General features: G+C 40.2%; 1 protein-coding gene across 2 annotated transcripts in view; it reads right to left on the reverse strand.

The window, feature by feature from the left end:
- Positions 1-23,106, reverse strand: part of LOC124554040 (ankyrin-2-like) — a 114,806-nt gene extending 91,700 nt beyond the window's left edge. Inside the window, exon 1 of one of the 2 annotated variants that reach the window (XM_047128076.1) lies at positions 23,045-23,106. The gene's annotated coding sequence lies outside the window, so the exon portion shown is untranslated. Of the gene's footprint in view, positions 1-23,010 lie in introns of both variants that reach the window. The other variant, XM_047128077.1, reaches the window with a different exon arrangement.
- Between the last annotated feature and the right edge of the window lie 3,682 nt (positions 23,107-26,788).

The following is a 26,788-nucleotide window of genomic DNA, read 5'->3' on the forward strand; positions in this document are numbered from 1 at the left end:
TATAAGCTGTTCATTACTACACGTAAATTCAAAACATATAAGAATGACATTCATCTAGCGTGGCGTCATCAATTCTCTCATTGTTTTCCTCCCAACTGGTTATTAGAGCACAGATTGGAATTTATGTGTGGCTATTTGGAAAATGAACCTGCTGTAAGAATGCGTTTGGTAATTCATGATTGTCACACTGAAGGAGAATTTTGTCATGCCTTTCTCTCAGCATATAGTTCTCAAGCTACTCAAGACCAGGTAGAACATATCATCATAATGATGAAACACTTTGAACAATCTGAATTCTCCAGTCTTGTCAAATATTTTGAAGACAAACCCATACAGCCCCTCAGAACTCATCCGCATTTGCTTAATCAAATCGCCTGAACATTTAAGACATATTATTTTGGCAGGACGTTGCAAAGACGATATCGAGGCTTTTCAGTGACTCTTACAAAGGAAACTGACACTGACAATCGTGGGATGCAAAACCAGAAAACAGCAATTACAGGTCACATCCGTCACAATTCCGTGACGACGGCAATATTAACTGGACAGGACAAGGCTATTCTTACATCGCAGATCGTGTCCAAAACAGACACCATCCATATGACAACCGTTGGCTGAATAATAATAATTACAGGGAAAGATCACCTATCTGTGGTAATGACTATGACTGACACATAGAAACAGACAATATGGGAACAAAAATAATTCTTATCAAGGGAGACAGAATAACTTCAGACGCAACAGCCCACCGCACCGTTACAAATGAGGGAGAAATTCTCCACCACGTGACAGACAATAAAGAAATTAAAGAAATTACCTACATGATGACAGACGATATTGTCTGAACAACAGACCATAATTTAACCAGAATTGGCGTCATTCAAACAGGGCACGGCCCTCTCGAAAAGCTGAAATTGTAGAGGTTAGATCTCCAGATTCCAATAGCGACCTACGGCAACAAAGAGACGGTAGACAATGACTCACACCGCTGGCAGCCACAAAACGTACTTATGGAGCCTACCATGTAGCTGCCGTGGGTATTAATTACGTAAAAATGGAGAACTTTAGGAACTTCTTACTCCAGGAAAACGACGTAAAACATAACAACATTGCATATCCCGTAATTCACATTGTAGTAAATGACGTAAAATTTATAGCAGTGCTTGACTCTGGCAGTCCCATTTCAGTAATTAGTGAAACAGCTTTTAGCAAATGCAGCAAATCGAACGATTGCCCCACACTTCCTTTATGTAAGATTAAATTACAAGGTGCAATTTTTGGAAAAGGTTTAGATGAACGCCAACAAACCAACTTAGAATTCTTTTGTCAAAGCCACAGATTCACTATGCACTTTCTTATCGTTCCGTTATTGGCTACAGAAATTATATTCTGAGTAGACTTTTTGAATAAATACGAAGCAATCGTAAACCTTCACGATGCTGAAATAAGTTTAAAGAAAGAAGGTAAGTCAATAGCTTTGAAATTCGAAGACTGGCTCTCAAACCATGATGAGGATATTAAGCAGCTTTACCTCTTGTTAGACAACAGTTCGACACTTCCGACGGAACTTGACACTAACAATCACTCTGCAAGTGTTGACAGGGATGATATGGACGACGTATTCGATATTAATGACTTAATTTAGAAAAAATTCAAACAATTGAGAAATGTAGTGACACTGATAGGCAGGACCTTCTTGACATTTCACAAGCACATTCCACAGTTTTTACTCACAAAACAGGAACCATCAAAGAATTTCAATACCAGTTTTGTGTTCGTGAGCATACTAAATTTTGTATTAGACCACACGTAATTCCAGCACATTATAGGGACCGTGTTTGAACAGAAATACAATCTATGCTTGACGAGGGCATTATTGAGCCTGCAGTAAGCTCATACAACAATCCATTACATGTTGTTGAGAAGAAAAATGGATCTATCAGGCTTGTCTTAGATTAGAGACAAATCAATACTATCATCATTCCTGAAGCCGACAGGCCACATACGTTGGAAGAAATTCTTCAAAATTTTAATGGTGTAAAAGTGTTGTCCTCTATTCATCTCAGATCCAGCTTTTATCAGATCGAACTTCATCCAGAATGTAGAAAATACACAGATTTACTTTGTTTCGGCGTTTGTTATCAACTTCGGAATATTCCTTTTGGTTTGAACATTTCTTCGTCAGCATTTATTCGTGGGATAAATTCTATATTACCTGAGTTCTTAAAACGTCACATCACCTTGTATGTGGACGATATTGTAACAGCAGAAGCTTCATGGAAACAACATAATAGCATCCTCAACAGTGTAACACGTATTTTTTCAGAATATGTAATTACGGTTAACTTGGAAAAGTCTGAATTCAGTAGGACAAAGGTGAAGTTTTTGGGACGCATTATTTTTCTGAAGGCATTCAGCTGGATCCTGAAGGGTTAGAAGCAATCAGAGCCATTCCAGGTCCATCCATAAAAAAACAAGTCCATAGTTTCCTAAATCTCTTCAACTTTTACCGTCGTTTTGTGAATATGCAAATTCTAGTAACACCAAAACTTTGTTCTGTCACCGGAAAAAATACTATTTGGAATTGGAACGAACAGGCACAATTCTTTGTAAGAAGCGCTACTTAATGCGCTCATTCAAACCTGTTACAAGATTTCGGCCTTAGCACAGATTCTTCTTAAGTCAGTCTTGGTGCCCACTTGTTTTAAAAAGTCATAGAAAATGACACCACTGTTCAGAAAACCATTGCTTTTGCTAGTCACGTTCTAACAAAATCGGAATTAGGAGCTTTAGCTTTCGTTTGGGCATTCAAGAAATTCTTTTTCTTTCTTTCCGGTAAACACGTAAAAATATACAGTGATCATCATGCATTACAATTTCTTATGTCTTCAAAATTAGATCTTGACAGGTTAAAACATTGGGCATTGTTTCTGCAAGAATTACACTTGACAATAGTCTACATTCCCGGCAAGGAGGACATTTTTGCGGACGCACTATCATATCAGTATTCTTTACATTCAAAATGTCCCCTTTGAAAACTTAATCATCATATCTTTAAAGGAAATAGCTCATGAACAAGATAAAGATTCGATTTGGAAAGACTTCAAAAGTAAATGGCATGAAAATACACACACACAGATTCAGTATTATTATCTGGTAACAAACAACACACTCTTCAAACGTTGCACTGTTGATGACTAGATATACGTACTTTGCATTCCTGACGATTTTGTCAATCAGGTCATTTGGTTCATTCATTTCAGGTACGCACATTTTTGTTCACGATAATGTTATCAAATTCTTTGGAGGACTTGTTATGTTAACAATATGGAAACAAGAATTCGAAGAGTCTTGTGTATTTATAAACTTCGTCAAAAAGCTAAACCATCTACGATCTCACATTGTGCTCCGTTGTTTCCTATCATTCCTTCCAAATTAAAAGAATTTGCTGCTGTTGATCTCCTGGGACCCCTTGTCAGAACATCGAATGGATTTAAGTGCGTTTAGTCGCTGTTGAACTTCAAAATTTATATCTTTCCCACCGTTACATAAAGCCACTGTACGGTCTGTATCCAATGCCTTTGATAAAAATTTCTCACGTGAAGTTGGACACGTTGCTAAAGTCATAACGGATAACGGGCGGCAATACATATCTGCGGTTTGGTAACGCATGCTTCGGAATCGTAAAATCAAATCTATTTTCATCCCATTCTACTCACCTTATTGTAACCCTTCTGAACGGATTATGAAAGAAATCAATAAGCTTTGCAGACTTTATTGTCACAAAAAGCATCAATATTGGGACAGATGTTTACACTTATTTCAAAACGTGCTGAATGAAATGCCTCATGACTCCTCTGCTTTACCACCTGTTCTTGTACTGAAGAATGAAGAACCACCAAACAGCATCAGAAAGGTTGTACCTTTTCCGAATACACGTAAACTTCGACACAAAGACATAATTGATTTGGCTATTAAAAATATAAATTCTGCTGCAGACAAAAGGAGAAAACTAAATGGTAAAGCAAATGGAAAGAAACTCTATATTGGTCAGAAAGTTCTCATTAGAGCTCATTCGTTGTCACATAAGAAGAAACACTTGAGCCACAAACTCTTTCTCATTTATAATGGACCTTACAGGATCCGATATATAACACATGATTATTGCATTGAAGTTGAATCTCTGTGTACTAGGAAAGGTAAAGGACTACATCACATTTGACGAGTAAAACCGTTTACTGAGAGATAATTTGCTTTCTGAATTAATCGTTGCTATAAGATTTCTACTTCATGTTACTAGTATACTTTGTCACACTTAGAAAGTCTTAACATGTAACAATGTTTTGAAGTCAGTTATCCAGTCAAGAACCTAGGGAACTTATTTAGACAGTAATTACAAATGCATTTCTGTAGTAAACACTTGACACAATGTTATTGTGTGTACACTCTTGCTTGTTCGTTGCACAATTATGTAACGACTATAAGGCTTACATAATTAGAACATATACTGCTAATGACATTTTATTGCAACATTTTGGTTTCCTTCAATAGACATTCGGGATTTAAAGTACTTTCTGAGATATAACAGATGGTACAGTTGTTAGTTTATTTGACAGCTACACAACTACATGATGTCGCTATTAATGAGTAATACAATTTACTTTATTGCTTCTGCGCCATATCCGTTTTATATCAGCACAGTTTTATTACATTCTTCTGGAAAGTAAAATATGTTTTAGTAGTAACTTTTGTGGTATAGCTACAAGGAGACAGCCTTTTCTGTAGCACAACAATACGTTACAGTACAGTACTTTCTTGGTCATGGTAATGTACGTAATAACTACGACATGATACGCATAACATTTCACGTGTTTTTATAACGAGGTAAGTAAATTGACTTTTGCAGAAATTTTTTTATGGACGACGACAACTAAGACACTTGGGACATTTTTTACCGTTAAGTAATGACAGAAATTATCTTACAGCAAGGCGCACAGCTGAGAGCTATAGGACATGCATTTGAGTGATTAATTTTTGTACTTAAATCATTTTTTAACGATTCTCGAATTACAAAGATACAAAGAAGATTTTTGGTGACAAATTTCATTCCATTCCTGTAATCTGTAACACCAGAGGTTATAATTAAACTAACCCTCATGGGGTAAAAGTTTACTGTGTGTACTAAGTGTGTGGCAAACGCTTGGAGTCCTAGCTAATATGGCATTTGCTTATTCGGTTTTACACATCAGTACCACATTTCTCTAACACCGAATTACACAGCTATCTGATCATTTAACTGAGAGAGACAGACATTCTTCTGACTACATGAGCGACTCATGTTTATGTAATTACACAGTTAGATAACTTCACACTTATGAAATTGGATTTTGCCTACATTTTTGTGACCTGTTCGTATTTACTTTAGAAACCACTGTGATACTATGACAGCATTTTTTAGAGATTTTGAAATTACTGAAGAAAGCTACAACGTTTTTGAGATTTGACTGAGGTGTTATGATCTTATTATTTCGACAACAATGTGAATTGTGATGTTGAGGGGTGGTTGTGGTCGTTATGAAGGGTGCATGACTGTGACTACCACTATTTTGACTAAAATGTTAGGACACTGTTATATTTATGGCATTTTGTTTCTACTTTGTAACGTAAATTTTGAACCTGTGAAATTTTTTATATGAGACTGCCACTGTAGTGGAAACCAATGTTGCAAGTTTTTCAGTAAAGAAAGTTAGTGACCTTGACGTAATGCGCAGTGTGACAGTCACCCAGAAAAGAAAAACCATTAGTCTGTGCCTTTCAGAGGCACAGGTGTAGGAAAAAGAGGCCACTACCCTCGTTAGTGACATTTCTTTGTAGAAACCACCGCAAATACGACACTCTCATACTCAAAAACATATGATTACAGTTTGGAGCTCATACTTTCTGATGTTTACTAAAATGCGTAATGAAATGATGAGAAATATTTTACATCTATATGCCTGATTATGACTACTGTCTTTCTGGTTGAGCGGTTTTTTACTGCCTTACGAAATGCCATATGTCTATGTCTATCTGTATGCTTTGCCTTGTATACATTTGCTCATTTTGTTTAATAACTGGTTTCCATCTGCGCTGCAGCATTGGTTAAAATAGAATTTAATAGATGTACTAATGTAAACACCTTTTGTCTGCAGATCTATCAAATAATAGTTTTATGATCTACATTCTTTTAAAGGAGCACTAGGAAACGAAAGAAGCATAAGAAGGAGAAGTGATTGATAACAGGAACTGTATACATAATTTCCTTTTCAAGGACTTGGTAATTTTTTTTGTAGTATATGCTTTTGTGGTACATCACTTTAGTGTCATGATGTGAGACAGGTATTAACAAGTAAATAGGCATTCCGTTACCTGCATTGCTATCTTTACTGTAATATTTTTTCTGCTTGAGCTTTGTCATGTTTAGGTATAGTTTATTGCTTTTGCTGCTGCTGTTTGTCAGGCATTGGCCTACTTAATTTTATTTTGTACTACTCTTATAAGCCAGTTTCACCATTGATTTATTTTTCTTGTTTGCTGCATATTGCCTTGTATTAGTTGTAATTTTGGATTTGCTTTGCTAATTTAGATATACTGCTGCTTTCTTTGCCAATTTCCATTTTTTTGTCATTTCTGTTAGTATTAATGTTCGTGCTGCTGCATTGCCTCGTCCCTTAGTTTTTGTATATGAGCTCAGTAGACTTAAGTTAACTTAGGAGGGGGGATACTATATAAGAAAATGAGTATGAAGAATAGGGGAAGAATGCATTGAGAAGCTATAAGAGAAAGGTTTGCCAAAAAACGGTGTTGTGCACAATGAAGAATAATTATTTTGAAAGAGGATATAAACAAAAAATGTAGAGTTTAGGGACAACAGGTTTAGGCAGGATTATCATGGAAACAAATAATGAGGTAAGATAATGAAAAATAAATGATGAGTTAAGGTAATGGTAAATACAGAAAGCATGCTTAAATAGGACCTTTTCGCGAAAAATTATTTTGAAATGAGAGGAAAGATCTACTGAATGAAGTTTTGGGTTGGACTGTAGTACCAAATGTTATACTGAAAACAAACCCTGTCCTTTCCTTTCGTGTTATTCCGCTATGTGTTTACGTGCACCCTTGTGTGTCTATGTTCTTCCTGTCTTTATGTGTTTATCTGATATGAGTAATGTTTTAGAATTGTCTGATACTAAGCTGCATTTACTATGATGAGGAGAACTGTTATCCTCAAATACTTTGGAAAAATGTTTAGATATTATTTATTCTGTTATGTTTTCCTTTAATGATCATATGTCAGATTAATGTTTGAATATTCTCATTTCTCATTTATTTACTTATGTCACAATTCCCATAATACTCATGTATATGGTTATTCCTATTCTTTTGTAAAGCCTGTATTACTGTAAATGTTGTCTGTACTATTATGTTCTTTAATGATGTTTTCAGTACGTTTATAATTGTATTGTTATGCCGTAAATTGGTAATTCTATATACACCAGTTCTTCAAATTAAGTGAATAGTAGGAATTCATTTTACTGCACACATTTCTGTTGGTAATATTGTATGTATAAAATCTCGGATGCTAAATGACTGTCTTAGTGTTTGGAGATGTGGTGATAATTCACCAAGAGACTGGTTATTTACATTGCTGGTTCTAAGGACATTCCAAAAAGTTTGTGAATGCACAAGTAGTGGTTCATGGATTTGCTATATTATCCGCAAGACTCTTTGATGGTGATTGTGCACCCGCACTGTCACAACAGATGGTTGCTGGCCATCTCTACAAGGACTACAATGGGTATGTACCTTTGATGGCCCACCAATACCATTATCTCCACCAGGACTAAAGTGGGTCTGCATCGGTAGTGGCCCTCTATTACCATTATGTCTACAGGAAATACTGTGGGTCTGCTCTGATCACCTACCTACCAAAATTCTGCAAAACTTCGACTGTGGGTTTGCTCTGTTGTGGCCCATTACCTGTCTGCATGTCAAGAGTTAGCACTGTCTTTCTGTTGGAAGGAAAACACAACTTCTTCAAGACTGCATGGAAATCCACTACTTCCGTGTGCACTTTCTTTTACTGCTCAGGCTTGGGCATAAAACTATTATTCTTACTGTAATGAAGGATCAGGACTGCCTTTGTGTACTGTGAGGACAATATTTGCTTTAGACCAACATTGTATGAATAAATGCGTGCATTTGATATCTTTGTTATTGTAATTATGAAAAATTTTATCAAATCAGTACTGTCCACTGCCGAAAACAATTTGTAAAATTTTTTGTGGGGCGCCTGTGGGCTATGTAAGTAGGCTGTTAAGGTTTTTATGTGGGTAACGCCACGTAGCGCTCTGTATGAAAATCACTGACTGCGCTGTGTGCAGTACGTGGCTGGTTAGTCTCATGGTTGGAATATTCGCTTGTGTAGCGCTGGGCAGTTAGATGAGAACAGCCTGTAGCTTTGGGCTGCTGGAAGTGAGCCGCCAACAGTGGTGGATGTGGGGAGAGAGATGGCGGAATTTTGAGAGGTTACTATGAGCGGACAATCTGGACATGTGTCCGTCAGAAAAAAGGAAATTTGTAAGACTGGATGTCTATTATGACTTTTGAACATTATTAAGGTAAATACATTGTTTGTTCTCTACAAAAATCTTTCATTTGCTAACCGTGCCTGTCAGTAGTTACTGCCTTCTGTAGTCAGAATCTTTTATTTAGCTGGCAGTACTGGTGCTCGCTGTATTGCTGTAGTTCTTCTGTAGATTATTGAAAGTCACATTGCGTTGCGCTAAAATGTTATCTGTCAGTTTAGTGATGATCAGAATAAGTAAAGAGAAAACTGTCTGAGTATGTAGAATTTTACTGAGCTGTTTGAAAATCAAATAACATAAGATTTGTTCCAGCGCTGTCATTCTTTACATACAAAGGGGAAATTTCAGTAGTATTCTAACTAAAAACAAGAGTGATTAGAATTCCTAACTTAAACTCAAGGTCAATCTTCTGAGGGAGCTATGTGAGATACAAAAGCATACTGCATGTATTTCACCATACTGTTGAATACTGAAGCTACTGAAAGCATTAATTACAGTCAGTCGTCTGGTAATCTCTCAGCTCCTTCTTTATCTGAATGCGAGAAACACATTGCAGTTCTGGACATTGACAACGAGGCGATCAACAACAGAATCAACGAAGTCACCCAGGCGCCGTAATTTCTCGTCTTATTTTATGAGGCGCCTTTCTATATCCCGCCGGCGTTCGGAAGTGGCATGTGAAAAAGCTATGTTCGTTAGTTCCAATACGTCTGTCTGGCAGATTAACAGTCTTGTTATTTCTCAAGCCAATTCCCTTAGCTTGGCTCCAGATCACTGCTGTTGGATTCATACTGTAATGGGACAGTAACAACTATAAGAATGCTACATTTTTTGGCGAGCTCGATGTTGTGAAAATGATTGTTCCTCATGTTTCTGCGACACTCATCACTCTCGTTCGGGTGACACTACATCTATAGTATAAAACAATGGACACAGTGCAAATAAAGAGTGTTTGTTTATTTTTATTTTACGCCTAAAAATTAAATTGTTGTGTGTTCTTAATTTAAGCAACCATTATTAACAATCTTTCATAAAACTCGATGATTAAGAATTTATATTTCTAATCAAAACAGGAATTTCGCGCAGAATATGTAATTTGATGCAAGAAGAGGAGCATTACTCATAAAAATGATGAATTTTGCAATTACTAGATGTAGGTATTTGAAATTGACCGAAACAAATGACGAAGGCGAGACTCGAACGAACGATCCATGAAATGTACCAGATTATCACTCTACCACACTAAAGATTCAAGAAGAATATAATAATTCCAATCACAAAGAAAGCAGGTGTTGACAGATGTGAAAATTACCGAACTATCAGCTTAATAAGTCACTGCTGCAAAAACTTACGCGAATTCTTTACAGAAGAATGTAAAACCTGGTGGAAGCCGACCACGGGGAAGATCAGTTTGCAGTCCATATAAATGTTGGAACACGTGAGGCAATACTGACCTTACGACTTATCTTAGAAGAAAGATTAAGGAAAGGCAAACCTACGTTTCTAACATTTCTAGACTTATAGAAAGCTTTTGACAATCTTGCCTAGAATTCTCTCCTTCAAATTCTGAAGGCGGCAGGGGTAAAATACAGGGAGCGAAAGGCTATTTACAATTTGTACAGAAACCAGACGGCAGTTATAAGAGTCGAGATACATGAAAGGAAAGCAGTGGTTGGGAAGGGAGTGAGGCAGGGTTGTAGCCTCTCCCCGATGTTATTCAATCTGTATATTGAGCAAGCAGTAAAGGAAACAAAAGAAAGATTCGCAGTAGGTACTAAAGTCCATGGAGAAGAAATAAAAACCTTGAGGTTCTCCGATGACATTGTAATTCTGTCAGAGACAGCAAAGCACTTGGAAGAGCAGTTCAATGGAATGAACAGTGTCTTGAAAGGAGGATATAAGATGAACAAAAGCCAAACTAGGATAATGTAATGTAGTCGAACTAAGTCGGGTGCTGCTGAGAGAATTAGATTAGGAAATAAGACAACTAAAGTAGTAAAGGAGTTTTGCTATTTGGGGAGCAAAATATCTGATGATGGTCGAAGTAGAGAGGACATAAAATGTAGACTGGAAATGGCAAGGAAACCATTTTTGAAGAAGAGAAATTTGTTAATATCGAGTATTGATTTAGGTGTCAGGAAGTCGTTTCTGAGAGTATTTGTATGGAGTGTAGCAATGTATGGAAGTGAAATATGGTCGATAAATAGTTTAGACAAGAAGAGAATAGAAGCTTTCAAAATGTGGTGATACAGAATAATGCTGAGGATTAGACAGGTAGATCGCATAACTAATGAGGAGGTATTGAATAGAATTGGGGAGAAGAGGAGTTTGTGACACAACTTGACTAGAAGAAGGGATCTGTTGGTAGGGCATATTCTGAGGCATCAAGGGATCACCAATATAGTTGAAATGGTTCAAAAAGGGTTCAAATGGCTCTGAGCACTATGGGACTTATCAGTCCCCTAGAGCTACTTAAACCTAACTAACCTATGGACATCACACACATCCACGCCCAAGGCAGGATTAGAACCTGCAACCGCAGCAGTCACGCGGTTCCAGACACCAATTTAGTATTGGAGGGCAGCGTGAAGGCTAAAATTCGTAGAGGGAGACCAAGAGATGAATACAATAAGCAAATTCAGAAGGATGGAGGCTGCAGTAGGTATTGGGAGATGAAGAAGCTTGCACAGGATAGAGTAGCATGGAGAGCTGCACCAGACCAATCTTTGTACTGAAGACCACAAAAACAATATGTTTCAGTTATGACGAAGTTGTTTTAAACGAACCAAGGTAGACCATTGCTTTGGGGCGGATGTCTGGTTACCTAAGTTGCTGAATCCGAGAGAGCTTAAGAATTAGTTCCACAGCGTGCGACAGACGAGGCCTGCAATAAGCTGAGTAGGACATATATATATATATATATATATATATATATATATATATATATATATCCACAGTCGCCAGGTAACGTAATGTTACAAACAGCCTGCCACATAATAGGGCATGAACCGTTATTTTATCAGTGATCTAGGCTGGTATGATCACAAGACCTGCAAACATATGATTTAATTCACTCTTTCGAGATTGTGAGATAGGATAGCCACCCTCATGACTGTGTCACACTTGCTAATTCCCTCTTCAATCTCAGAGAACAGTTTCTGGAATCAAGCTATGTCCATCCTCTCGAAGTTCCGAAATTCTTGTGAATCTCCAGGCCTCACGTCTTTCATTAGCAGTGAATATATTTGAATGCCTTCGTTCCTCCCTTTCAGTCATTGGCTTTTAAGCACTCTTAAGGAACGCATAAGCCCTGTCGCAGAGTCAAACCCAAAAAAATCTGGCTTTTCGTTCACACTGTCGTTCTGCACTAATCCGAAGATTGACAGTCACTACCAGAGCAACAACTCCTAAGACAAGTGCGTCCTCCATGTGTAGAATGCGGTATAAATGTAAATTTTGATATACATATACCTTTGTAACCAAGTGTCGTAATATAAAGCTAACTGTTGGGTCTGTAATTCTGAACAGTATTGACCTACATTAGAGAATAACAATGACTTAATAAATAATAATAGGAAAACAACTTCTTATTAAACAGGTACCCTGCTCGAATGGCGTTACAATATATCACACTGTTCCACTTGTGTTTCTAGCGGTAGAACGGACGACTTTTCAAGAGATAAGACAGTTCTATTTGCGTTTCGCGCGTTGCTACCATCTGTTGCGCATGTGCGACGGGTACATTCCCTCGTGGGTAGTGTAATAGGTCGACGTGAACCAGTCTGTAGTTACAGATATGTACACTCGGGGCGCTGGTGCTTAGGCATACGGTTTATGCGAATCGTGTAATTGGGACTTTACAATCCGGTCCTTACGGTGAGCATCCCAGCGTCTGTTCAGTAAGCGGGTTTTGATGTTTGTGTCGCCGAGGCACTTGTGCTGAGTTGTGATCGTTTGGCTGTGAGCTGGGCTGAATGCATTAAGGCCGTTTGCCGTACCAGTTAAATTACCACAGGCCCACTGAACTTTCATAAAGTGCGATCCGAATTAAAGTGTCAGTCGGTCGTGCGTCTCGTAATCCTATCCCGTGAGAGTTCTAATTTTTATTTTGTAAATTCCTGTCAAGTGGACAGAGAATTTGACGCCGTGTGTATTCGGATTTGTATATCTTACTTCTGAAGTTAAATGTTGTGTCTATTTCTGTTGTAAGCAGACTATGTGCCGTTTATGGTTTCTCTGTTATACTGTGTAATGGCATGTGGGATATGGCACTGAATCTGAATACCTTACTATGTCTGTTAGTTAAAGGTTGTGGTATGTATCATGATCAAACAAGGTAACAGGTTAAGGACTTGTCAAGTTCCTGCACTCGAGAAAAAGAATCTGGTGTTACACATTTGGGTACTAAATTGTTCCTTTACCGTTTACAAATGTCTACCTTTGTATTTTGGATTGCTCCGTTATTACTGTGTTGTATGTTTCAGGGCAGGGACTACTCAGGAGGACATCGTTATCAAGAGAAACAAAACTGATGCTTTACAGACCAGAGTGTGGAATGTCAGATCCCCTAATCAGGCATTTTGGTTAGAAAATTTAAAAAGGAAAATGGACAGATTAAAGTTAGATATAGTGGGAATTAGTGAAGTTCCACGGCGGGAGGAACAAGACTTCTGGTAGCTTAAATACAGGGTTATAAATACAAAATCAAATAGTGGTAGTGCAGGAGTAGGTTTAGTACTGAATAAAAAAATAGGAAGGTGGATAAGCTACTACAAACAGCATAATGAACGCATTATTGTGGCCAAGATAGATACGAAGCTTACAGTAGTACAAGTTTATATGCCAACTAGCTCCCCAGATGACGAAGAGATTGAATAAATCTATGATGAAATAAAATAATTTATTCAGAGAGTGAAGGGAGACGAAAATTCAATAGTCATGGGGGACTGGAATTCTACAGTAGAAAAAGGAAGACAAGGAAAAGTAGTAGGTGAATAAGGAATGAGGGTAAGGAAAGAAGGAGGAAGCTGCCTCGTAGAATTTTGCTCAGAGCATAACTTAATCATAGCTAACACTTGGTTTATGAATCTTGAAAGAAGATTATATATGTGGAAGAGGCCTGGAGACACTGAAAGGTTTCAGATAGATTATGTAATGGTAAGACAGAGATTTAGGGACCAGGTTTTCAATAGTAAGGCATTTCCAGGGGCTGATATGGACTCTGATTACAATCTACTGGACTGCAGATTAAAACTGAAAAAACGGCAAAAAGGAGGGAATTTAATGAGATAGGACCTGGTTAAATTGAAAGAACCAGAGGTGGTAGAGAGTTTCAGAGTATTAGGAAACAATTTATTAGAATGAGGGAGAGAACTCTAGTAGAAGAAGAATGGGTAGCATTCAGAGACGAAACAGTGAAGACAGCAGAGGATCAAGGAGGTAAAAACACGAGGGCTAGTAGAAATCCTTGGGTGACAGAAGAGATATTGAATTTAGCTGATGAAAGGAGAAAATATAAAAATGCAGTAAATAAAGCAGGCAAAAAGAAATAAAAACGTCTCAAAAATGGGCGATATGACACTGTGTGAAGAACGTTACAGACCACTTAAAGACCTCAGTGGAAACGAGGCCCAGGGAATGGACATACCATTAGAATTACTAATAGCCTTGAGAGAGCCAGCCCTGACAAAACTCTACCTTCAGATGTGCAAGATGTATGAGACAGGCGAAATACCCTCAGACTACAAGAAAAATGTAATAATTGCAATCCCATAAAAGCAGGTGTTGACAGGTGTGAAAATTACCCAACCATCAGTATAATAAGTCAAAGCTGCTATATACTAACACGAATTCTTTACAAACGAATTAAAGTACTGGTAGAAGCCAGCCTCGGGGAAGATCAGTTTGGATTCCGTACAAATGTTGGAGCACAAGAGGTAATACTGACCCCACGACTTATCTTGCAAGATAGATTAAGGACAGGCAAACGTACGTTTCTAGCAATAGTAGACTTAGAGAAAGATTTTTACAATGTTGACTGGAATATTCTCTTTTAAATACTGAAGGCGGCAGGGGTATAATAGCGAAAAGCTATTTACAATTTGTATAGAAATCATATGGCAGTTATAAGAGTGGAGAGGCATGAAAGGGAAGCAGTGGTTGGGAAGGAAGTGAGACAGGGTTGTAGGCTATACATAATCTTATTCAATGTGTACACTGAGCAAGCAGTAAGGGAAACAAAAGAAAAATTTGGAGTAGGAATTAAAATCCATGGCGAAGATATAAAAACATTGGGTCTCGCAACTGCACTGTAATTCTGTCAGACATAGCAAAGGACGTGGAAGAGCAGTTGAACTGAATGGTCAGTATCTTGAAAGGAGGATATAATATGAACATCAACAAAAGCAAAACGAGGATAATGGATTGTAGTTGAATTAAATCAGGCGACGCTGAGGGAATTAGATTACGAAATGAGAAACTTAATGAGTTTTGCTATTTGGGGAATAAAGTAGCTGATGATTGTTGAAGTAGAGAGGATATAAAAAGCAGACCGGCAGTGGCAAGGAAAGCATGTCTGAAGAAGAGAGATTTGTTATTTTCGAGTATAGATTTAAGTGCCAGAAAGTCTTTTCTGAAGGTATTTGTATGAGTGTAGCCATGTATGGAAGTGAAACTTGGACGATAAATAGTTTACACAAGAAGAGAAGCTTTCGGAATGTGGTGCTACAGAAGAATGCTGAAGATTAGATGGATAGATCACGTAACTAATGAGGAGGTACTGAATAGAGTTGGGGAGAAGAGGAATTTGTGGTACAACTTGACTAGAAGATGGGGTCGTTTGGTAGAACATGTTCTGAGGCATCAACAGATGTTGAATTTAGTACTGGGGGGGGGGGGGGCAGTGTGGAGGGTAAACATGTTAGAGGGAGACCAAGAGATGAATATACTAAGCAGATTCAGAGGGATGTAAGTTTCAGTAGGTACTTGAAGAAGCTTGCACAGGATGGAGTAGCATGGAGAGCTGCATCAGACCAATCTTTGTACTGAAGACCACAAAAACAACATGCTTCGGTTATGACGAAGTTGTTTTAAACGAACCAAGGTAGACCATTGCTTTGGGGCGGATGTCTGGTTACCTAAGTTGCTGAATCCGAGAGAGCTTCCACAGCTAGCTTGCCTGTGTGACAACATGTATAATTCTTGGTCCTAATTTTGATCCCTACATCAGCAAACTGTTTCGTTGTATTCTGGGCCCAAGATTAATTACTGTTGAATCTTGGCAGCTTTTAGCATCTTCATTTTATGTGTTTTGGCGAGCCTTTCACCTTTTAAGCGCATGTTTGTGTTAAATAATAAATTGAGCCATTAACTCAACAGTTTCAACTGAGTGGCTTGTCATGATTTTTGGTACTTAATTGAAACTTGGAATTGTCTCACGGACCGACCATTATAAGGTGTAAGTGATGTCAGATTCCCTGAATATTTGTCTTGGCTAAGTTACCTGGAAAACACGATTAGTATAAGCTCTTATTGCAGCTGTTACTTGAATAGAGCATCTCCATATTGTTGATTAAGACATTTTGATTTAGTTATTTATGTAACTAGTATATCCTTTGCTATAGGTTACTGTGCTATGAATTTCTTTTGATTGCAAGACTGATATGCATTTCATTTCACTTAATGATTCCTTCATTTTTTGACAAATTATTTCATTCAGTCTGAATTTAACTAAATGCCTGTGTCGGTATAAAGTTCGAGGCAACCTCTGCTGTTGCTCTGTGAAGCATGTGTAATCATACTATATGACCTCAGACTAATAACTACATTTAAATTTTGTTATCATGTAACATGCTTAATTCTTTAATGATCGACTTCTCTAATTATTCAAGAGACCGAGTTTGTTTGATGAATTCGTATTGTGTGCTAGATTGGCTCATTTGCCCACCAGCACCTTACTCACCCAACCGAGTTCCCTGCCGCCTGAAGTATTGTACGCAAGGGATAAACCGAATGAGGTAGCACCGTCTTAAACCGACTAGCCTTGTATTCGGGAGGGTGGATGGTCCGCTCTCCATTCACCCAACCTAATTTAGATTTTCGTGGTATCCGTAAATCATCTCAGGTAAATGCTAGGTTTATTCCTACTGTAAGGCAACAGATAACTACTGAACGCAATCTTGCCGTTGTACACTTATAAGCCTGCATAAGTCTATATATGCGAATTACCTTAACTTACTTAAATTGTAAAAAGTGATATACTAATAAACTACTACTACTACTACTACTACTACTAATACCATTACTACAACAACAACAACAACACAAAAGTGATGAAGTATGCTTACATACCTGGTCAACACATGCATGGCAGTGTGATCATGTGTGTTCTGGACACAGTGCAAAATGCTCATGTGGACTTGTTACCTCATTCCTTCCTCAGTTTATCAACAATAAGAGGTACAGTTTGCAGTCCTTCCTTTCCTTCTTCAGATAATGGTCGACTTTTCGTAGTTGCTAAGTGGCATTCCACACAGGTATAACTGCTGTTCCCAAGAGTGTACCTGGTATCTGTGCAAAGGGTCAGTTCCATGTGGGACCGACTCGCCACTGTGCCAGTTTCTGCCATAGCGACTCTGGTTACTTCTTCAAAGTGGCAACAAACCCAGAACAGGTGCAATAGATTTATTTATATTTTAATCTGGTTCTGAGTTGATAGGAATATTATTAAGTCTGCATGTGATCATTTAATGACTGGGGCCGTACTTCCTGACAGACTTCAATGACGCGTGGAAAAAGAGATGTCTAAAAACGCAGATAGGCGAAATTAGTTCCAGACCTACTAGAGTACTTCAATTCTTTTCAAAAGTCTATGAGAATGTGGCTCGGATAGAATACTGACTCATGTCAGCGCTCACTTTGCCTTGTGCCACGAGTTCTGTATAGAGAAAACAGTACCGAACCTCAGAAAATGAATGATTACAGAGGTAAGCAAAATCAAATATTCCGCTGTAGATTTTGTGAAGTTGCCAAAGTCTTTGACTGTGTGGGCCACAAAGTTCTACAGGGCAGCTGTGGCGTTAACGGAATCCTTTCTGCACTGGTGGAGACTGACCTTCATAACAGAAATAGAAGGGTGTCGCAGGAATGAAACTGACCTCGGAATGGGAGGAAATGGCGTGCGAGGTCCCATAAAGACATCGGTAAAAGGCACACTCTTCTTGTTAATCCTCATAAAACTATATCGCCTTTCAGCGACTTAAAAGTGAGATTTCAGACAAACAATAATTACCTGTAGCCAACACAAGCAGGCATTACTGATCTTAAACTAAATTAATCGCAGTGAGTATAAAATTCGTATTGCTTTGTGAGTAAAAGAGAATATTTTAGCCTTATATGACAATTTTAAATCTGTGCAAATTGATGATAATGATCCCCCACGGTACACAAAACGGGTCAGATCGTTGTTGCAGAAGCAACGAAAAAAGCATTCCGGATTCAAAAGAACCCAAATCCCGAAGACTGGCAAAGTTCTACAGAAGTTCGAAATATAGCGCGTACTTTAATGCGAGGTGCTTTTAATAGTTTCCACAACGAAATTTTGTCTCGAAATCTGGCAGAAAACCCAAAGAGATTCTGGTCATACATAAAGCACGCCAGTGGCAAAACGCAATCAGTACCTTCCCTGCGCGATAACAATGGTGCAGTCACTGATGACAATGCCACTAAAGCACAGTTATTAAACACGGTTTTCCGAAACTCCTTCACCAAAGAAGACGAAGTATATATTCTTGAATTCCAATCAAGAACAACGGCCAAGATGAGAACATAGAAGAATATATCCTCAGAGTAAGGAAGCAGCTTAAGTCACTTAATAAAGGCAAAGCCTCCGGTCCACATTGTATATCAGTCTGGTATCTCTCAGAGTATGCTGATAAAATTGCTCCATATTTAGCAATTATATACAACCACTCGCTCACAGAAATATCCGTACCTAAAGACTGGAAGATTGCTCAAGTCACACCAATACCCAAAAAGGGAAGTAGGAGTAATCCGCTGAATTACAGGCCTTTATCAATAACGTCGATTTGCAGTAGGGTTTTAGAACATATACTGTATTCGAACGTTATGAAGTACCTCGAAGAAAACGATTTATTGACATATAGTCAGCACTGATTCAGAAAATATCGTTCTTGTGAAACACAACTAGCTCTTTATACTCATGAAGTAATAAGTGCTATCGACAGGGGATGTCAAATTGATTCCATATTTTTAGATTTCCACAAGGCTTTCGACACCGTTCCTCATAAGCGACTTCTAACCAAACTGTGTGCCTACGGAGTATCGCCACAGTTGTGCGACTGAATTCGTGATTTCCTGTCAGAAAGTTCACAGTTCGTAGTAACAGACGGAATGTCATCGAGTTAAACAGAAGTAAAATCAGGCCTTCCCCAAGGAAGTGTTATAGGCTTTCTATTGTTCCTGACCTATATTGACGACATAGGAGACAACCTGAGTAGCCGTCTTAGATTGTTTGCAAATGATGCTGTCATTTGTCGTCTTGTAACGTCATCAGATGATCAAAACGACTTGCAAAATGATTTATATATCTGTATGGTGTGAAAAGTAGCAATTGACCCTGAATAAAGAAAAGTCTGAAGTTATTCACATGAGTACTAAAAGAAATCAGCTTAATTTCGGTCATGCGATAAGTCACACAGATCTGAGGGCTGTAAATTCAACTAAATACTTAGGGATTACAATTCCATATAACCAAAACTGGAAGGATCACATAGATAATATTGTCGGTAGAGCAAACTAAAGACTGTGATTCATTGGCAGAACTCTTAGGTGCAACAGGTCTCCCAAAGAGACTGCTTACAATACGCTTGTCCGCCCTATTCTGGAGTATTTCTGTGCGGTGTGAGATCCGCATCAGGTGGGACTGATGGATGACATCGAAAAAGTACAAAGAAGGGCAGTTCGTTTTGTATTATCGCGAAATAGGGGAGGTAGTGTCACAGACATGATACGTGAACTGGAATAGCAATCATTAAAACAAAGGCGTTTTGTGTTGCGACAGCATCTTCTCAAGAAATTTCTATCACTAGTTTTCTCCTCTGATTGCGAAAACATTCTGTTGGCACCCACCTACATGGGGAGAAATAATCATCACGATAAAATAAGAGAAACCAGGGATCGCACAGAAAAATTTAGGTGCTCGTTTTACCCGCGTGCCGTTCGAGAGTGGAACGGTAGAGAGACAGCTTGAAGGAGGTTCATTGAACCCTCTGCCAGGCACTTTATTGAGAATAGCAGAGGAATCACATAGATGTAGATGCAGGTGTAGAAATTTTGTTAAGACGAAAGCGAGTTAGCTGAACCAGGGATGTAGTTGTGTACAGGTGGGCCGAAGGGAAGTCTTGTTTTAATAGTAGGAAAAGTAATGATTTTACTGAAAAGTATATAGTAATAGTCGGACTGTGCATTACGTGGAAACGAATTATAGCACGCCGGCAGTGGAAGTAGTTTGAGCACGCAGAAACTAAGGAAAAGGTAAAGTAGCCAGGAAAGTAACACAGCAGCACTGTCGCATTAAAATACAAAAATGTGTGGAGAGACCACTATTCGTTTCGAAATTATCGACAGAAAAGTCAGAAGACAGAAGGAAAGTTCCAGGAACTCAAATTTGAGCTGTTTATCGACGGAAACGACATAAGATTATTAAGAAGAAGTGTGGAGACAAGGGAAGTACGAGAAGGAACCAATAGTTATTACAGAACACGGGTATACGTTAGACTAAGAGAGATTGTGTACGAAATAAAAGAGTTATTTCGTCTGAGAAATAGAGTGAACTACAGCAATGGTGCAGACTTTGATATAAAACTTGAGTGTGTACCGACTTTGTGCTTGAGCGAATGGGAAGTATAAACTAAGTATTGCACAAATTATTTAATGTCAGGACCAAAACACACGTTCTCAAAAGTGTGACATCAAATAAAGTGACGGCATCCAGCTTGAGTGACGGACTGTACATTTTGCGGCAACATGCGTTAACGAAACTGAACTTTTACAGACACCGTGTCATGTAGACGATGTTGCTGATATGATAAGAGATGCAAAACATTAAGAGGCGTCCGATGAGGGGAACGCAGGAGACATGCAAATTGGTCTCCCCATTCTATCCAGTGACTGGGATATGTAGCATCGTGTATGTCACGTACTTGCACAGATAAGGCTGCAGGCGTTCCAATTAGTCGTCGTTTCGAACATCTGCTGTTGTGCACAACGTTGCGGAGTAAACTTTTGGAATCAGCCTGAAGATAAATTGAACATTCAACTTGCCTCCACGTTGTTACTGAGTTTAGTAAAAACATTTATGAACCCAGAGCATCTGAATTTCTTCCTGCTGGAAAACAGATGTTAGGTACATTACCACTCTGTAGAAGTCTTCCAGCAACTGTCGCCTGAAAAGTCCTGGCAGATCAGAACCGTGTGCCGGACCGAGACTCGAACTCGGGACATTTGCCTTTCTCTGTAAAGTGCTCTGCCAGGAAGATTCATATTAGGCACACTCTGGTGCGGAGGGAAAATTTTATTGCGGAAGCCTCGCCTGCTTCAATTGTCATTTAGAACCGACAAGTATACATCAAAAGCAACATTCGTTCTGAAACCAGTTTCAAGACCATGCAAGTCGGGACAATAATAACTACTGCTAGCAGCACCATTGCGCTGTAAGAATCAGTATTTACCAAAGGTCATAGCTGACATGATACAATACAGGAGTTCATAAAAAGAGCTGTCACGGTACAGGCAGAGGAAAATACACTCCTAGAAATTGAGATAAGAACACAGTGAATTCATTGTCCCAGGAAGGGGAAACTTTATTGACACATTCCTGGGGTCAGATACATCACATGATCACACTGACAGAACCACAGGCACATAGACACAGGCAACAGAGCATGCACAATGTCGGCACTAGTACAGTGTATATCCACCTTTCACAGCAATGCAGGCTGCTATTCTCCCATGGAGACGATCGTAGAGATGCTGGATGTAGTCCTGTGGAACGGCTTGCCATGCCATTTCCACCTGGCGCCTCAGCTGGACCAGCGTTCGTGCTGGACGTGCAGACCGCGTGAGACGACGCTTCATCCAGTCCCAAACATGCTCAATGTGGGACAGATCCGGAGATCTTGCTGGCCAGGGTAGTTGACTTACACCTTCTAGAGCACGTTGGGTGGCACTGGATACATGCGGACGTGCATTGTCCTGTTGGAACAGCAAGTTCCCTTGCCGGTCTAGGAATGGTAGAACGATGGGTTCGATGACGGTTTGGATGTACCGTGCACTATTCAGTGTCCCCTCGACGATCACCAGTGGTGTACGGCCAGTGTAGGAGATCGCTCCCCACACCATGATGCCGGGTGTTGGCCCTGTGTGCCTCGGTCGTATGCAGTCCTGATTGTGGCGCTCACCTGCACGGCGCCAAACACGCATACGACCATCATTGGCAGCAAGGCAGAAGCGACTCTCATCGCTGAAGACGACACGTCTCCATTCGTCCCTCCATTCACGCCTGTCGCGACACCACTGGAGGCGGGCTGCACGATGTTGGGGCGTGAGCGGAAGACGGCCTAACGGTGTGCGGGACCGTAGCCCAGCTTCATGGAGACGGTTGCGAATGGTCCTCGCCGATACCCCAGGAGCAACAGTGTCCCTAATTTGCTGGGAAGTGGTGGTGCGGTCCCCTACGGCACTGCGTAGGATCCTACGGTCTTGGCGTGCATCCGTGCGTCGCTGCGGTCCGGTCCCAGGTCGACGGGCACGTGCACCTTCCGCCGACCACTGGCGACAACATCGATGTACTGTGGAGACCTCACGCCCCACGTGTTGAGCAATTCGGCGGTACGTCCACCCGGCCTCCCGCATGCCCACTATACGCCCTCGCTCAAAGTCCGTCAACTACACATACGGTTCACGTCCACGCTGTCGCGGCATGCTACCAGTGTTAAAGACTGCGATGGAGCTCCGTATGCCACGGCAAACTGGCTGACACTGACGGCGGCGGTGCACAAATGCTGCGCAGCTAGCGCCATTCGACGGCCAACACCGCGGTTCCTGGTGTGTCCGCTGTGCCGTGCGTGTGATCATTGCTTGTACAGCCCTCTCGCAGTGTCCGGAGCAAGTATGGTGGGTCTGACACACCGGTGTCAATGTGTTCTTTTTTCCATTTCCAGGAGTGTAGTTGGGAAAAGAGAAAAACGTCTCAGTCTCCCTTTAGTTTTCCCCCGTTTTCATACCCGCTGCTTTTAAGTGTGGATAATACTGAGAACAGGAGATAGCCAAATTGAGGGAAGTTACACACACAGTATATACCTACCGTACGTTGATGGAAGGAGTACGTGGAGACTCACCAGACACGTCGGGCGCCGCGGCAGCCAGTGCAGTGGTGGTCGGCAGCGAGACTCGCCTCCTGTGCTGGACTGGGCTGCCGCCTCCCACCCACTCTGTCCGCAGTTTTCCTCGAGACTCCCTCCCACCCCCACTCCTTCCCCCGCCCCCCTCCGCACCGACAACGATAACCCTTGGATAGGTCTGACGTTCGAAGTATTTCTGCCATGTGATATTAGCGAAAGCTCTAAGAATTCTTGCTCTTACGCAAACGCAGTAAGTCAATTCATATCGCGTATTCTGTCGCCCAGTGGCCATTGTGGCACCGTAATGCAAAGTGATGCATTCGGTATTTCTAAAATGTTTCACCGCGAAATGCGGTCCCTCCTTTTAATCACTGCACGAACACCGAAACTGCAGAGACTGAGATGAGCGATCGCGGAACAGAGTGGCTGGAACCTCTCACTAGCAGAAAGACACGGGGGCCACATCAGACCCTGTTCGTTCCCAGCCTCTGCCCACTGCATTCTCACAGCGACGTACTTGCCCACCACGAGGTGTTCATTTCAGTGGCCTTCCTCTCTCCTTCTGCGAGATACGCACCCCGGACAGACAAATACTCGCCCTCAGGAGGCGCCCCGCACTCGCCGTCGGCACTACGTCCAGCCATGACAGTGGTCTCTATCCAGCGATGCGCCCTGCAATTGATGACCAGATTTGTAGAGCTACAAAATTGAGAAGATCTTTGCTGCTACATTTCGTTCGCTGTTCCAAACGCTCCTTGGCCTTCTCTATATCCTTCCTGTTGGAGCAGAAGGCGTTCGCGCCTGAAAGTGTATAAAGATGTCGATAATCTTTGAGGGGGGAAACCACATGAGGAAGCTGTTTGACATCGAATTTTCGAGATTCTTTTGGGGTGGGAAGATTTAATCAGAATTTTAAGCAATTTTTATATCAGTTAATTCATATTTCGAACAGTTTTTTTTAATTTTTTTGAATAATTTCAGCCAAAATTAACAAAGTTAGGCTGTGATGTCCGCTGAAGGTTGTGAGTATAGTTCTCCAATTGCGTGCAGTGCAGCCATTCCGATTTTCATCTGAAATCAAAAAGTTTTTGATTTTACATTAATAGCTTATTTTCTAAGAATATGAAGCTCAGTGCAGGTGAAAACAATGAATATTAAAATATTTTAAACATAGCTGCGCAACAGCAACGGTTCCACGTAATAAGACTATAAACAGCCGACCAGTTGCAATGGATAAAGAAATCTTTACCTAGGTTTCAACAGATTTAAATCTGTCTTCTTCAGAAGGCTGCAATTTTACATTAGTATGGACTGATGTATCATCGTCGTTTTTACAAATATCTGCATAGATCCATTTGTCCAAATTAAAATATAGCCTTGAAAATAGGGTTTGTCATGTAAAAGTAAATTAGTACATGGTTGTTGCAGAGCACACAAGTTCTAATGTAAAATTGCCGCCTTCTGAAGAAGACAGATTTAAATCTGTTGAAACCTAGGTAAATATTTCTTTATCCATTGCAACTGGTCGGCTGTTTATAGAATATTAAAATGTCTGCAGGCGCTGGAACAATTTACTTCGATTTTCAGGATTGTTTTTCTCTAATTAAACAAAGAAAAATACCCTTGAAACCATGATATCATCTCACACAGTGGTTCAAATATTTCATAATTTTATAAAGAATCATACTATCAAATTTCATAATGATCGGCTCCGTACTTTTTGAGTTAGATTCCACGCAAATGTCAAAAAAGTCATTTCGAGATGAACGCCTTTGAAAAATAAATTCTCGGAAACTAGAAATTCAAGAAAGTTAACAATAATGTAAAATGCTTTCCGATCAATCTGCGATTCCAGCAACAAACAGAAACCCTTACTCTTCCTCATATGCTTCGTTTTGCGCTTGCAGCTGTTCTTTCCGAGTTTTCTGACCTTCTTTCGATTCCAATCAACTTAGTGTAAAATACGATGACCCGATAAAAATGCATCTATTCCGTTACTTGAGATATGTGCGTGAAAATGTACTGATGGAAAGAGCAAACTCTCAAGTCTTACATGGTTCCCGCCAGGTAGCAATCGTGTGCGCCCACTTCAGTTCTAGTAAAGAAAACTGAGACCGTTTTGTGTTGTACGTTTTGTGCAGTGCGGGACGGTAATAATTTTTCAGCGTGACTTTCGTACTGGATATGGTGTGGATTCCTACAGCACAGAGCATTAGACGATGGAACGAACAATTGCGAGAAACAGGTTGTTTCCGTAAAGGCAAATCGCCGGGACATCTGCGAGTGTCTGACACAAACGTCGAACGCATCCGCCATAGTTTCACAAGGAGGCCGCAGAAATCCGTTCGCCGTGCAGGCCGACAGCTCAACATGCCTCCGATGTCCGTCTAGCGTGTGTTGCGTAGACGTTTACACGCGAAACCGTACTTCATTCAGCCACTGCAAGCTCTTCGTGAAGGTGACAAACAACCACGTGTGTTCTGTAATTTCGTTGTCAGCAAGATGGAGGGTGACAGTTTTCTTCCACCCTTAGTGTTAAGTGACGACGCAACATTCTATTTAAAGGAAAGGTGGACCGTAATGCTACGAGAGTATGGGGTACGGAACAACGACATGAAGTTGTACAACATGAGAGGGATTCTCCAAATTTTAATGTGTTTTGTGCAATTAGACGGTAAAAGATGTACGGTCCATTTTGCTTTGCCGAGAATGCTGTTACAGGAGGCACAAGCCTCGATATGCTTGTGAGCGTTGCTATCCCACAGTTGGAGACTGCATTCGAACGACTTCATTTACCAACAGGATTGGGCACCGCCACACTTGCAATTGGAAGTGCGGGAATTTTTAACTCAAAGGATTACTGAACGATGGATCGATCGCAATGGACCAAATGGTTCACCCTTACATTATTGGCATCCAGGTCTACGGTCCTGGCTGTGTGTGATTATTTCTTATGGGGGTTTATAAAAGACTGTGTTTATTTGCCTCCATTACCAACAACAATGATTGAATTGAGACATCGCATGACTGCAGCTGTGGAGGCTGTAACTCAAGACATGCTCGCTGCAGTGAGGAACAGTTTCAATACCGGATTGAAATTTGCAATTCATGTCAAGTAAAGCATATTGAACACCTACGAAAAGGTATGAAAAAGAAACTTTTTCAGTTTCCCGTTAACGAAAAAAGAATATTCATTGTACGAGGGTCACTGAGTAAGTAATGTTCCACTTTTTTTTTTTTGAAAATGCGTTAATGTACAAATACAAATGTCCTTGTTGATGCTTTACATTTTATGTTTGTTCTGTGCCCGGTGTAGTTTCGAACCGTTCTGGCAGATGCCAGAGCCGTAGTACAGCGTCAACGTGGCGTCTACATACGACTAACGTTACAAGCAGCGTGCTGTTATTGAATTCTTGTGTGCGGAAAAACGAACTGGGGTGAACATCCATAAAATTTTGCGTACAGTCTATGGCGATGATGCAGTTGACAGGAGTACAGTTGGTCGATGGGTAAAGAAAGTTACAGCCTCAGGAATTTCAGAAACAGAACTCCATGATTAGCCATGCTCGGTACGTCTTGTCACAGCCACTGCTCCAGACATGCTGAGTGGTGCGGAAGCCATTATTCGTGCCGACCGGAGCATCACAACTCAACAGTTGCCTCGGCAGTTGTCGGCCAGCATTGGAAATGCGTCTGGAATGATCGAGACTCACGGATATCCAAAGAGGTGCTGACGATTGG

Source organism: Schistocerca americana, chromosome 11, assembly GCF_021461395.2.
Source record: "Schistocerca americana isolate TAMUIC-IGC-003095 chromosome 11, iqSchAmer2.1, whole genome shotgun sequence".
NCBI lineage: Eukaryota > Metazoa > Arthropoda > Insecta > Orthoptera > Acrididae > Schistocerca > Schistocerca americana.